Source organism: Macaca fascicularis, chromosome 19 (genome assembly GCF_037993035.2).
Source record: "Macaca fascicularis isolate 582-1 chromosome 19, T2T-MFA8v1.1".
Lineage (NCBI taxonomy): Eukaryota > Metazoa > Chordata > Mammalia > Primates > Cercopithecidae > Macaca > Macaca fascicularis.
The window spans coordinates 65,867,530-65,882,816 of record NC_088393.1 but is presented as its reverse complement, the minus strand read 5'-3'; the positions used below and the strand labels follow the sequence as shown (position 1 = coordinate 65,882,816).

Below are 15,287 nucleotides of genomic sequence, written 5' to 3'. Positions count from 1 at the left end.
ATCTAGTCATTTTAACAAATTAGTCCTCCCAAAATGCTGGGATTACAGGCGTGAGCCACGCACCCAGTAAATAATTATATTGCCAATGAATAATGAGTGTACTTATTCTGAATTTTAACATTATCTCAAAAAAAAGGTTATAGATATAGAAATATTTTAGGAAATTATGCAGTAAGTAAAAGGAAGGCTCTATAACAAAATAATGATAGCATCGGGTTAAAAATCAGCGGAGGCCATAGGAGAAAGTAAACTCCTGCGCGTCCGCCCCCAGGCAAGTCCACGGGGCTAATAACCCAGTACCCGCGGCAGCTCCAGCGTTGGGCTGGGGAAGCTCGGGGACTCCGCGCACGCGCACATCCGTGTCCCGGCAGCCGCGCAAGCGCAATCGCCATTGCCCGAACATGGCTGCCGCCGGCCGCCAACTGTAAGTGCCGACACATCTCAGAGCCCTGCGCTGGCTTCGTTTCCCCCGGGGGGACGGCTTGGCGGGTGGAGGCCCGCCGGGTCCTTGTGGGGAGGCGAGGGTCGCGTCCGCGGGTGGGTTTCACGTGGGTAGTGGGCATGTCGGGCTCGCTAGGGCGAGGGTCTGGCCGGGGGCGTAGTTGTCCTGGCGGGTGGGGACGCTCTGTGGCGATTGGGGTCACTCCTCTGAGGGCGAGGTCGCTCCCGGGCTGGTCTGGACGCCCCCGCTCTTTCCTTAGAGTCACCCGTGAGTTCCGTGCTCGCATCTCTAGCCCGCCCTACCATAGAGACAGTTTTGCCGCGCCTGCTGGGGTCCTGGTCCGTCCCTGGGGTAACCCCCGAGTCTACCGCTTTTCTACTGGCTGGTGGGAGGGGCAGTGTAGGCTTGGGTCGGCCTCCGGCTGAATTGGTGGCCGTGAGCCAGGGGGCTGAGCTGCTTCCCCTTTCAGTCTCGCAGGTGTTAGATCACCTGTGTGTTTTTCCATTTGATATTGCAAAATCATGTTTTACCGCAGTTCTCAGTGAGGGCCGCATTTTTGCACCTGTTTAGTGACCATTTCGCTGTCTTTTTCCTTGGTTTAGTGGCTTATTTCCTTTGTGCACTCTCCCAGTCTCAATATTTTATGACAGAAAATGTTGGTTTAGATAGAGAAGCTGAAAGACTCGTGCAGTGAAAGACCCCGTTAACATCTGCTGAATTTACTGTATCCCTTACCTTTCCTTCTGTCCATCCTTTCAGCCATCCATTAATCCACCTATTTTTGGAAACATGTCAAAGTAAGCCGCATATATCACAATACTTCTCCCTCAGACAGCTCACTATGCTTACCATGAATTAGAGTTCAATAGTGCTTTTTAAAATTTTTTGAGCCAAAATTGACTTTCAGTGAAATGCACAGATCTTCACTGTACCATTGATGAGTTTTGACAAATGCAACCTAAACCTTTATTAAAATTACCATCAGCCCGAAAAGGTCCCTTATTTTTTGCCAAGTAAAAAAATTTGGCTGTTGGAACTTGGGCTTGTTAAAGTACGTTTTGAATACCCAGCTTTTGTCTGTTTTTCTTTTCCCACAGCAAGTGACTTTCCTCTATTCTACTGCTTGTTTCCCTCTCTCTTCACCCAGCTTTTCATTTTGAAAAGTTCCACAGTTGCATAAAAGTTGCAGGAATAGTTTAACACTTGTAAAACCATCCAGATTCTCAAATTATTAACACTTTTTGCCACATCAGCTTTCTCTTCTCCCTGCCTCAAACACATGCATAGGTGTTACCAGAAAGGGGGACCGGAGCTATACCCCAAGAAAGGGTTCTTATATCTTGGGAAAGAAAATTCAGGGCGAGTCCACAGAGTAAAGTGAAAGCAAGTTTATTAAGAAAGTAAAGGAATAAAAGAATGGCTACTCTATAGATAGAGCAGCCCCAAGAACTGCTGGTTGCCCATTTTTATGGTTATTTCTTGATTCTGTGCTAAACAAGGGGTGGATTATTCATGCCTACAATTTTTAGGCCATGTAGGGTAACTTCTGATGTTACTATGACATTTGTAAACTGTCATGGTGCTAGCGGGAGCAGGACTAGAGGTCACTCTCGTCGCCGTCTTGGTTTTGGTGGGTTTTAGCTGCCTTCTTTACTGCAAGCTGTTTTATCAACAAGGTCATTATGACCTGTATCTTTTGCCAATCTCCTGTCTCATCCTGTGTCCTAGAATGCCTTAACTGTCTGGAAATGCAGCCCAGTAGGTCTCAGCCTTATTTTACCCAGTCCCCATTTAAGATGGAGGTTTGCTTTGGTTCAAACACCTCTGACATAGGGTTCTCTTTTTTTTTTTTTTTTTTTTTGAGATGGAGTCTGGCCCAGGCTGGAGTGTAATGGCACGATCTCCGCTCATTGCAAACCCTGTCTCCTGGGTTCACACCATTCTCCTGCCTCAGCCTCCTGAGTAGCCGGAACTACAGGCGCCCGCCATCATGCCCAGCTAATTTTTTGTATTTTTAGTAGAGATGGGATTTCACTGTTTTAGCCAGGATGGTCTCGATCTCCTGACCTCGTGATCCGCCCACCTCAGCCTTCCAAAGTGCTGGGATTACAGGCGTGAACCACCACGCCCGGCCAAAGATAGAATCTTACCCCGTCATCCAGGGTAGAGTCCGGTGGTGCAATCTTGGCTCACTGCAACCTCCACCTCCCAGGCTCAAGTGATTTTCCTGCCTCAGCCTCCCGAGTAGCTGGAATTACAGGCGTTGTGCCACTATGCCCAGCTAATATTTGTCTTTTTAGTAGACATGGGGTTCTGCCACGTTGGCCAGGTTGGTCTTCAACTCCTGACCTCAAATGATCTGCCTACCTCGGCCTCCCACAGTGCTGGGATTACAGGAGTGAGCCACTGCGCCTGGCCCCAGGTACTTTATTATCGATACAGAACTCTTGTCTGATATAGTTTGTATGTAGCTGATATAGTTTGTATGATTTTTTGGGTATTTCTTTTGATCCAGGATCCTGTGTTACATTTACTTGTCATGTTATTTTAGTCTCCCTCAACCTTGAATGGCACTCCCCTTTCTTTTTTTTTTTTTTTTTCATGAAATTAATATATTTTTAAAAGACCCAGCTGGTGGTTGTGTAGATTGTCACTTGATGTTCAGTTGATGTTCCCAATATTAAATTCAGACTCTCATCTTCGGCAGGGTGATGTCACATGGTGTCTGAGTGACATCATGTTCTTCTTGGTGTGTCATGTCAGGAAGCATGTGAGGCTGGTGGTGATCAGACTTCTGTCATGTGGTTAAAGTGCTCTCGCCGGGATCCTCCACTTTTTCCCTTCTGTAATTGATAAGCCATTCTAGAGATGGTACTTTGAATGTTCTTTTATGTTCATGATGTATTACTCATTTTGATATAGTAAGATGTTTCAAATCTTTTTCTTTATGTTTTGTTACTTTTATGAGTTGTTTAAGAAATTCTTTGGCTTGGCGCGGTGGCTCACGCCTATAATCCTAGCACCTTGCAAAGCTGAGGCAGGCAGATGACTTGAGGTCATGAGTTCAACACCAGCCTGGCCAACATGGTGAAACCCCGTGTCTACTAAAAATATAAAAATTAGGCGGGTGTGGTGGCAGGCACATGCAATCCAAGCTATTCGGGAGGCTGAGGCAGGAGAATCGCTTAAACCCAGGAGGCGGAGGTTGCAGTGAGCCGAGATCATGCCACTACACTCCAGCCTGGGTGACAGAGTGAGACACTGTCTCAAAAAAAAAAAAAAAAAAAAAGGGAAGAAAAAAAATTTTTTTGGCTTGATGCAGTGGCTCATGCCTTAATCCCAGCACTTTGGGAGTCTGAGGCTGGAGGATCACTTGAGCTCAGGAGTTTGAAACCGGCCTGGGCAACATAGTGAGACCCAATCTCTGCAAAACATTAAAAAAAAAAATGGCTGGGCGTGGTGGCTCACGCCTGTAATCCCAGCACTTTGGGAGGCCAAGGCGGGCAGATCACGAGGTTGGGAGATCGAGACCATCCTGGCTAACATGGTGAAACCCCGTCTCTACTAAAAATACAAAAAATTAGCCAGACATGGGGGAGGGCGCCTGTAGTCCCAGCTACTAGGGAGGCTGAGGCAGGAGAATGGTGTGAACCCAGGAGGCGGGGTTTGCAATGAGCCAAGATCGTGCCACAACACTCCAGCCTGGGCGACAGAGCAAGACTCAGTCTCAAAAAAATTAAAATAAAGTAAAAAGTTAAAGTAAAGTAAGGTAAGGTAAGGTAAAAGTAAAATACAGCCAGATGTGATGGCATACTCCTATGGTCATAGCTGCTGAGTCCAGGAGTTCAAGATTGCAGTGAGTCATGATCATGCTACTGCATTGAAGCCTGGGCATCAAAGCAAGACTCTGTCTCTTGTTTTTTTTTTTGTTTTTTTTTTTTGAGACGGAGTCTCACTCTGTCGCCCAGGCTGGAGTGCAGTGGCCAGATCTCAGCTCACTGCAAGCTCCGCCTCCCGGGTTTACGCCATTCTCCTGCCTCAGCCTCCCGAGTAGCTGGGACTACAGGCACCCGCCACCTCGCCCGGCTAGTTTTTTGTATTTTTTAGTAGAGATGGGGTTTCACCGTGTTAGCCAGGATGGTCTCGATCTCCTGACCTCGTGATCCACCCGTCTCGGCCTCCCAAAGTGCTGGGATTACAGGCTTGAGCCACCGCGCCCGGCCAACTCTGTCTCTTTAAAAAAAAACAACAAAACAAATTCTTGGCTGTGCGCTATGGCTCCTGAGGTCAGGAGTTCGAGATCAGCCTGGCCAATTTGGTGAAGCCCCATCTCTATTAAAAATATAAACAATTGCCGGGCGCGGTGGCTCAAGCCTGTAATCCCAGCACTTTGGGAGGCCGAGACGGGCGGATCATAAGGTCAGGAGATCGAGACCATCCTGGCTAATATGGTGAAACCCCATCTCTACTAAAAAATACAAAAAACTAGCCGGGCGAGGTAGTGGGTGCCTGTAGTCCCAGCTACTCGGGAGGCTGAGGCAGGAGAATGGCGTAAACCCGGGAGGCGGAGCTTGCAGTGAGCTGAGATCCGGCCACTGCACTCCAGCCTGGGTGACAGAGAGAGACTCCATCTCAAAAAAATATATATATATATATAAACAATTACCTGAGTGTGGTGGCGCATGCCTGTAATCCCAACTACTTGGGAGGCTGAGGCACGAGAGTCACTTGAAACCAGGAGGCGGAGGTCGCAGTGAGCCGAGATCGTGCCACTGCACTCCAGCCCAGCTACAGAACGAGACTCTGTCTCAAAAAAAATAGATAGGTAGATAGATATAGATATAGATATAAAATTAGCTGCATGTGGTGGCAGGTACATGTAGTCCTGGCTACTCAGGAGGCTGAGGCAAGAGAATCACTTGAACCCAGGAGGTGGAGGTTGCAGTGAGTCGTCATCACACCGCTGCACTCCAGCCTGGGCCACAGCGAGACTCCATCTGATAAAAAACAAACAAAACAACAACAACAACATTTTTCTACTCTGATAACTCAAAGATGTAGTTCTATATTTCTTTTTCTTTTCTTTTTTTTTTTTTTTGAGACGGAATTTCACTGTTGTTGCCCGGGCTGGAGTGCAGTGGCACAATCTCGGCTCACTGCAAGCTTCACCTCCCGGGTTCCAGCAATTCTCCTGCCTCAGCCTCCCGAGTAGCTGAGATTACAGGCACCTGCCCCCATGCCCAGCTAATTTTTGTATTTTTAGTAGAGGCAGGGTTTCACTGTGTTGGCCAGGCTGATCTCGAACTCCTGACCTCAGGTGATCCACCTGCCTTGGCATCCCAAAGTCCTGGGATTATAAGCGTGAGCCACTGCGCCTAGCCTAGTTCTATATTTCTAATCATTCAAAAAAATTTTTTTCTCACATACTATGTAGGTCTTATAAGCATGTGGGCGAGTGTGAGTGAATTTGGAATTGTAATTATTTTTCCGTCCGAAAAGACAGCAAGAGATATACTTACTTGTGCTAATGTGTGAGGCCACCTTTCCCACCTTCTAAATTATTATATGCCTCCAAGTCTTTTTGGGGCTCTGTCCTTCCTGTACCTTCACTGGGTTGCTTGCTTACTGGAACTTTAAGGAGAAGCGTTGACTTTTGGCAAAACAACTACTCCCAGCTCTTCTTCTTCTCTTCCTTTTGTTTTTTAAGGAGTTGTCATGGATATTCAGGAGCTGTCGTCTTCAATGTGAATTTTGTCATGCTTCAGTAAAATTATTCCAGAGATTTGCTTGGAAGGCATTGCTTTTACAGGTCTAGTGAGAGTTGTCCTGGTTTCAGTACCTGGCCCTTTCATCTGTGTACCTGGTCTAGCTCCTCACTTACTCAAATGCCCTTTGAGGTCTTGAGTAAACTTTTTCAAGTTGATACTACATAATTTTTTTTTTTTTTTTTTTTTTTTTGAGACGGAGTCTCGCTCTGTCGCCCAGGCTGGAGTGCAGTGGCACGATCTCAGCTCACTGCAAGCTCCAATGCCCAGGTTCACGCCATTCTCCTGCCTCAGCCTCCCGAGTAGCTGGGACTACAGGCGCCCACTACCGCGCCCAGCTAATTTTTTGAAGTTTTCAGTAGAGACAGGGTTTCACCATGTTAGCCAGGACGGTCTCGATCTCCCGATCTCGTGATTCACCCGCCTCGGCCTCCCAAAGTGCTGGGATTACAGGCGTGAGCCACTGCGCCTGGCCGATACTATATAATTTTTGTTAGTTTTTGTTTTCTCTTTTTTGAGACAAGGTCTTGCTGTCTCACCCAGGCTGGAGTGCAGTGGCACAATCACAGCTCACTGCAGCCTTGAGCTCCTGGACTCCCAAGTAGCTGGGACTTCAGGTATGCACCATCACGCCTGGCTAAAGGCGTTTCACTACATTGTCCAAGCTGGCCTTGAACTCCTAGGCTCAAGCGATTCTCCTGCCTTGACCTCCCAAAGTGCTGGGATTACAGGTGTAAGCCAGTGCACCCGGCCTTGGCTGGGCTTTCTTTGTGATTAGATATTGGGGTTGGGGTTGGGGCTTGCATAGTTTGAACTTCCTGCTGGCACCAAGGAGGAAACATTCATACTTTCTTGTTAGCATGCCCAGATGAGAGGGAGAAAGAGAAAGGGGTGGGGGCTTGAAAGCTGTCAGCAACCATCCAAAATGGAATCAGACTATCGCACTTGTAATCACGTGACTGACTTTATCAGGATGGGAGTCAAGTTGGTAAATGATTTATTTTTGTTAAAAAGTTGTGAACAAGTAAAGTAAACATTATTATGGGTGTTCCACAGAGATGGCTGGAGCCGTGTGGATGGGCGTAAATGGCTAATGTCCAGCGGCCATCGATGTCAAGTATCCACGCACCTGGCCTGAGTGGATCCCTCTGCCTTTCAGAGGTGAGTGCCAGAGAATGGAAGTCTACATGAACTCAGCACAGCCCTGCAAGGACTGTTATTTCCCTCATAAAGTCCTAAAATACCGGAAATATGGCAGATGGGGTCTAGACCAGGGATTCTGACCCTTACAGACTCGACACATAGTTACTCTTTTAAATAGCTTTATTGAAATATAATTCACATAGCGTACAATTTACACTTTTAAGTGTACAATTCAGTGGTTTTTTAATTATATTAACTAACTTGTATATCCATTGCCACAGTCAGTCTTCGAGTGTTTTCATCACCCCTGAAAAAGAAAACCCATACCATTAGCAGTTACTCCCCCATCTTTCCCATCCCTTCCAGCCCTAGCTAATCACTAATCTACTTTCTGTCTGATAGATTTGCCTATTATGGACATTTCATGTAAATAGCCTACAATATGTGGTCTTTTGTATGTGACTTCTTACTCTTAGGAAAATGTTTCATGTTGTAGCATGGATCTTTTTTTTTTGAGATGGAGTCTTGCTCTGTCACTCAGGCTGGAGTGCAGTAGAGCTATCTGGGCTCACTGCAAACTCTACTTCCCAGGTTCAAGCAATTCTCCTGCCTCAGCCTCCCCAGTAGCTGGGATTACAGGCGAGGGCCACCACACCTGGCTAATTTTTTTTTTTTTTTTTTTTTTTGAGATGGAAGTTTGTTCTTGTTGCCCAGGCTGGAGTCCAATGGCACAATCTCGACTCATTGCAACCTCCGCCTCCTGGTTCAAGTGATTCTCCTGCCTCAGCCTCCTGAGTAGCTGGGATTATAAGCATGTGCCACCATACCCGGCTAATTTTGTATTTTTAGTAGAGATGGGGTTTCTCCATGTTGGTCAGGCTGGTCTCGAACTCCCAACCTCAGGTGATCCAATTTTCTAGGCCTCCCAAAGTGCTGGAATTACAGGTGTGAGCCACCTTGTCCAACCTATGCCCGGCTAATTTTTTTGTATTTTTTAGATAGAGACAGAGTTTCACCATGTTGGTCAGGCTGGTCTTGAACTCCTGACCTCAAATGATCCACCCACCTCAGCTTCCCAAACTTCTGGGATTGCAGGAGTGAGCCACCATGCCTGGCCAGCATGTGAAGAATACTCCATTGTTGCCGGGCATGGTAGCTCACGCTGCACTCCAGCCTATGTGAAAGAGTGAGACTTTGTCTCAAAAAAAAAAAAGAATATTCCATTGTGTAGACAGAACATATTTTGCTTATCCATTCATCTGTTGATGGACATTTAATTGTTTCCACTTTTTTTTTTTTTTTTGAAATGGAGTCTCACTTTGTCACACAGGCTAGAGTGCAGTGGCACGACCACAGCTCGCTGCAGCCTTTGCTTCTGGCTCAAGCGATCCTCCCACCTCAGCCTCCTGAGTAGCTGGGACTACAGGTGTGCATCACCATGCCTGGCTAATTTTTGTATTTTTTGTATGGAAGAGGGTTCGCCATGTTGCCCAGGCTAGTCTCGAACTCCTGGGCTCAAGCAATCTGCCTGCCTTGGCCTCCCGAAGTTCTGGGATTACAAGCATGAGCCACTGCCCAGCCAAGAGTACATGTTTTAATTTCTTTTGGGATAGCTACCTAGGAGTAGAACTGATTACAGCTATCTTACTGGGTGTGAAGTTGTATCTTATTGTGGTTTAGATTTATATTTTGGCCAGATGTAGTGGCTCATGCCTGTAATCCCAGCACTTTGGGAGGCCAAGGCAGGGGACTGGCTTGAGCCCAGGAGTTCAAGATCAGCCTGGGCAACATGGTAAAACCCCATCTCTATCAAAAAATACAAAAATTAGCCAAGTGTGGTGGCACATGCCTGTAGTCCTAGCTACTCAGGAGGCTGTGACAGGAGGCTCGCTTGAGCCCTGAAGGTGGAGGTTGCAGTGAGCTGAGATCGTGCCACTGCACTCCAGCCTAGGAGACAGGGCAAGGCTCTGTCTCAAAAAAAAAAAAAAGATTTTAATTTCTATGATGGTTAATGATATTGAGCATTTTTATTTATTGAATATTGTCTATTCAGACCTTTTGTCCATTTATTAAATGAGTTTTGTGGTTTTTTTGTTTTTGTTTTTTGAGACAGAGTCTCCCTCTGTTGCCTAGGCTGGAGAGCAGTGGTGCGATCTCGGCTCACTGAAACCTCCTCCTCTCGGGTTCAAGCGATTCTCCTGCCTCAGCCTCCTGAGTAGCTGGGACTACAGGCGCATGCCACCATGCCTGGCTAATTTTTTGTATTTTTAGTAGCGATGGGTTTCACCGTGTTAGCCAGGATGGTCTTGATCTGACCTCGTGATCCGCCTGCCTCGGACTCCCAAAGTGCTAGGATTATAGGCGGGAGCCACCGCGCCTGGCCTGAGTTTTTTTTAATTATCGAATTGTGACACTTATATTCTGAATACTAGTCCCTTATCCTATATGTGATTTGCAAATATTTTCTCCCAATCTGTGGGTTGCCTTTAACTTTCTTGGTGATATTCTTTGAACCACAAAGTTGTTTTTTTTTTTTTTTAATTTAAATTTAATTTTTTTTCTTTTTTCTTTTTTCTTTTTTTTGAGACAGATATTTACTCTGTTGCCCAGGCTGGAATGCAGCAGCATGATCTCAGCTTACTGCAACCTCTGCCTTCTGGGCTCAAGTGATCTTCCTGCCTCAGCCTTCCAAGTAGCTGGGACGACAGGTGCGTGCCACCATGTCTGGCTAGTTTTTGTATTTTTAGTAGAGATGGGGTTTCACTGTGTTACCCAGGCTGGTCTCGAATTCCTGAGCTCAAGTGATCCACCTGTCTCAGCCACCCAAAGTGCTGGGATTACAGGCATGAGCCACTGCTCCCGTCCAAGAGCGTTAGGCCAGGCCAGGTACGGTGGCTCGTGCCTATAATCGCAGCACTTTGGGAGGCCAAGGCAGGCTGATCACCTTGGGTCAGGAGTTCAAGACTAGCCTCACCAACATGCAGAAACCCCATCTCTACTGAAAATACAAAAATTAGCTGGGCGTGGTGGTGCATGCCTGTAATCCCAGCTACTCGGGAGGCTGAGTCAGGAGAATCGCTTGAACCTGGGAGGAGGAGGTTGCAGTGAACTGAGATCACTCCACTGCACTTCAGTCTGGGCAACACAGTGAGACTATCTCTCAGGAAAAAAAAAAAAAAAAAAAAAAGTGTTAGGCCAGGCGTGGTAGCTCACAACTGTAATCCCAGCACTTTGGAAGGCTGAGGTGGGAGGATTGCTTGAGCCCAGGAGTTCAAGACCAGCCTGGCCCATAGAGTGAGACCTCATCTCTACCAAAAAAAAAAAATTTAGGCTTGGTGTGGTGGCTCATGTCTGTAATCCCAGCACTTTGGGAGGCTGAGGCATGCAGATCACTTGAAGTTAGGAGTTTGGGACCAACCTGGCCAACATGGTGAAACCCTGTCTACTAAAAATACAAAAATTAGCTGGGCATGGTGGTGTGTGCCACTTAGGAGGCTGAGGCAAGAGAATCGCTTTAGCCCAGGAGGTGGAGGTTGCAGTGAGCTGAGATCATGCCACTGTACTCCAACCTGAGACAGAGTGAGACTCTTTTTCAAAAAAAAAAAAAAAAAAAACATTAGGTGTGATGGTGTGCACCTGTGGTCCCAGCTACTCAGGAGGCTGAGGTGGGAGGATCACTTGAGCCCATGAGATTGAGGCTGTGTTGAGCCGTGATTGCACCTTGCAGTCCAGGCTGGACAAAAGAGTGAGACCCTGTCTCTTAAGAAAGAAAAAAAGGGCCAGGCGTGGTGGCTTATGCCTGTAATCCCAGCACTTTGGGAGGCCGAGGCAGGCAGATCACGAGGTCAGGAGATCGAGACCATCCTGGCTAACACAGTGAAACCCCGTCTCTACTAAAAAAAAAAGTACAAAAAATTAGCCAGGCATGGTGGCAGGTGCCTGTAGTCCCAGCTACTCGGGAGGCTGAGGCAGGAGAATGGCGTGAACCCGGGAGGCAGAGCTTGCAGTGAGCCGAGATCGCACCACTGCACTCCAGCCTGGGCGACCGAGTGAGACTCCGTCTCGAAAAAAAACAAAAAAGAAAAGAAAAAAAGAGTTTTATAGTTTTAGCTTTTATGTTTAGGCTGATCCATTTTGAGTTAATTTTTATGTAATGTGCACTGTTTATAATCTGTTTTGCAGTGCACTCTTAATTTACTGGTATTATCAAATATCCATATAATTTTTAAAATTCTAAAGCCCTAAGTTTGTGTAAAGAATCAATAAAAAAAAGACATTTGTATTAAAAATTCATGTTTCTGTTTTTAAATGCTTGGACATAGCTACCCCAGAAGACATAGGAAGCATTTAGTTGTTGGATACTATGTTTGGAATAAGAGAAATAGAACAGTCAGAATTCACTGTCTCCAGTGGAACTGGATGAAGTGAGTGAAGAATAAGTAGATGCGGCTAAAACAGTGAATGTTAGGGAAATGGATGCAGACCAGGTGGATTAAGTAGGAAAGGAAGAGAGACAGTACCTTGGTGAAAACAGGTTCTAAGTACTAAGCAGGTTGCAGCAAGACAAACAGGTTGTCTTTTCAACAGGCAATGAGTCAGTCGCTCCTTGTGTTCTGACCTGGAACAGCACTGGGGCAACTTCTCACACAAAACAGTTCTCTCCTGAAGTCTCTGCGTGTGCTGGGACAGTATTCGGTGTGTAGAAATTCTTGGAGATAGCCGGTCACAGTGGCTCACGCCTGTAATCCCAGCACTTTGGGAGGCCGAGGCAGGTGTCTAAGTTGAGACCAGGAGTTTGAGACCAGCCTGGACAACATGGTAAAGCCCCGTCTCTACAAAACATAACAAAACATTAGCTGGGTGTGGTAGTGCATGCCTGTAGTCCCAGCTACTTGGGAGGTTGAGGTGGAAGGATTGTCTGCGCCTGAGAGGTCGAGGCTGTAGTGAGCGGTGATCACACGACTGCAGTTGCAACAGAGTGCAACTCTGTCTCAGAAAAAAAAGGAAGGGAAGGGAAGGGCAGGGCAGGGGGACGTGGGGTGGGGCGGGGGAGCATTGGAGATCACTTCCACTAATGACAATAGGGAAGAGGACAAATTGGGGAAAGAATCAGTAATACTGGGGGCTTCAGAGAGTGTATGTGATGGAGAGTGTCAGAGGAAGAGGGAGAAAATAGGAAACCCCCAAAATATGTGAGCTACCATCAAGATGAATTTTTTACAACATAATTTTTGTACTGGCCAAGTGTGGTTGGTGGCTCACACCTGTAATCCCAGTACTTTGGGAGGCCTAAGCGGAAGAACTGCTTGAAGCCAGCAGTTCCAGACTAGCCTGGGCAACATAGTGAGACCCTCTTTCTACAGGAAAAAAAAAAAAAAAAAATTAGCTGAGCATGGTGGCACACACTTATAGTCCCAGCCGCTTGACAGGCTGAGGTGGGAGGGTCGCTTGGGCTGAGGAGGGTGAGGCCGCAGTGAGCTGTGATCTTGCCACTGCACTCCAGTGAATATAATAATATTCACAATCATAATTTTTTTTTTTTGCCATTGTATGGCTAAAAATAATAGATATTTTTAAATAATCCTAATTAAATTGAGATTTTTATATTAAATGTCCTAATTTACACTATTTTCCTTAAGCCTGTCCTGATGTTCTCCTGTGTACGTGTGATCATCTGTTACTTCACGATGGCACTCAGGCCCTCATCGATTGACAATGTCTTAATCTGTTCAGGCTGCTGTAACAAAATACAATAAACTGGGTAGCTTATGAACTACAAAAATTGATTTTTTACATATCGGGAAGCTGGGAAGTCTTAAGATCAAGGCACTAGAAGATTCAGTGTCTAGTGAGTGCCCTTGCTCACTTTCTGCTTCATAGATGATGCCTTCTAACCGTCCTCATGGGATGGAAGGAGCAAGGGAGCTCTCTGGGGCCTCCTAAGTGCACTGATCCCAATAGTGAGGGCCCTACCTCCATGATATGATCACCACACAAGACCCACCTCCTAATGCCATGCGTTCGGGAGTCAGGATTTCAATATGAATTCTGGGGAGGGACACAGACATTCAGACTATAGCAAGGGATGTAGTTGGAATAGCCAAGTTTCAACAAGAAGAGAGAATTTAGAGTGGGATATGAGTCCATGAATTCAGGGCAGCATCTGGATTTGCTATATGCTTCCTTCTCCTAAAAAGGAAGGCACCTTCCCCCAATGTCTTGTATAGCCCATGTGATGTTCTGTTCTCAAGTACCTTAGGTGGCTACCTGCAGGAACCTTGGTCCACAGGATGGTCAGGCATCATGTGGGCTGGTCCTGAGCATGGTACGCTGTCTGGTATCCTCAGCCCAGGCTCATCAGATCGTAGCAGCTCCCCCTGCCTCAGTCTTTGTGACAACCTAACACCTCTGGAGATAACCAACCATATGCCCTTCTGGGTAATACTGCCAAGGTGAGAAAGAGTTGCAAGTCAGGCTGAAGGAGACTTGCCCGCCTACAGGGCACATGTGCGTAGCATTCCTAGCACTATTCTTGAACGCTTCTATGCACTTACTACAGATTTGTGGAGATACTCATATACTATATGATTCACCCATTCAAAGTGCACAATTCCGTGGTTTTTAGTGTGTTCATAGAGTTGTGCAACCATAACCACCATCTAATTTCAGAACATTTTAATCAGTCCAAAAAGAAACCTGTACCCATTGGCAGTTAATCCCTGTTCTCCCCACATCTCCCCCAGCCCCTGACAACAACTGGCCTACTTTCTGTCTATGTAGATTTGCCTGTTCTTGACAATTCATGTAAATGAGATCCTACAATATATGGTCTTTTGTGTCTGGCTTCTTTCATGGACCTTAATGTTTTCAAGATTCATCTGTGTTAGAACAGGGATTAGTACTTTATTCTTTTTTTATGGCTGTTGTATTCCATTGTGTGGATATATCACATTTTGTTTATCTGTTCATCCATTCATCCGTTGTTGGGCATTTATTTGGATTGTTTCCTCTCTTTTGTTTTTTATGAATAGCACTGCCATGAACATCCATCTACAAGTTTATCTGTGGACATATTTTTGCTTTTTTCTTGAGTAGATACGTGAGAGTGTAGGTACGAAAACTTAGTCCATTTTGTGTTGCAATAAAGGAATACCTGAGGCTGGGTAATTTACGAAGAAAAGAGGTTTATTCAGCTCATAGTTCTGCTTAGTTTCTGGTGAGGGCTTTTATGTTACATCAAAATATGGCAGAAAAGGTCAGAGGGGAAGTGGGCACATACTAACGGGAGCCAAACCCAAGGGATGTCCTGGCCTTATAACAGCCTATTGTTGGGGGCACTAATTCATTCCCCCCAGAACCAATCCAGTCTCATGAGAGCAAGAACTCACTACTGTGAGAACAGCACCAAGCCATTCATGAGGGTTCCACCTCCATGACCCAAACCCTTCCCGGTAGGCTGCATGTCCCCACACCACCATGGTAGGGATTAAATTTCAGCATGAGATTTGGTGTGGACAAACAAACCATATCGAACCCATAGCAGGCGGAATAGCTGCATCATGTGATAACTCCATATTTTCCTTTTTGAGAATCATCAGACTGGTTTCCAAAGTAGCTACACTGTTTTACATTTGCACCAGCAGTGAATAAAGATTCCAGTTTTTTCATATCCTTGCCAATACTTGCTACTGTTTTTGTTTTTAAATATTGAACATACTAGTGAGTGTAAAGTGATGTCTCACTATGGTTTTGATCAGCATTTCCCTAATACCTAATGATGTTGATCATTTCATGTGCTCATTGGCCATTTGTATGTCTTCTTTGGGGAAATACCTATTCAGAACTCATATGGGGTAAATGTAGTATCCCCTCAGAATTCGTGTGTTGATGCCTTATCCCCACTGTGATGGTATTTGAAGAGGAGGCCTGTGGGAGGT

At 46.0% G+C, this 15,287-nt stretch overlaps 1 protein-coding gene across 41 annotated transcripts in view; it reads left to right on the top strand.

Annotated features, from left to right (window-relative positions):
• ZNF329 (zinc finger protein 329) overlaps positions 1-15,287 on the top strand; it is a 42,364-nt gene that overhangs the window by 4,294 nt on the left and 22,783 nt on the right. For 15 of the 41 annotated variants that reach the window (XR_012428055.1, XR_012428047.1, XR_012428057.1 and 12 more), the window contains exon 2: positions 7,264-7,368. The exons of 6 other annotated variants lie outside the window; for them this stretch is intronic. The gene's annotated coding sequence lies outside the window, so the exon portion shown is untranslated. Of the gene's footprint in view, positions 1-381; positions 425-2,742; positions 2,865-7,263; positions 7,369-15,287 lie in introns of those variants that run through there. 20 more of the 41 variants (XR_012428056.1, XR_012428045.1, XR_012428050.1 and 17 more) reach the window with 3 other exon arrangements.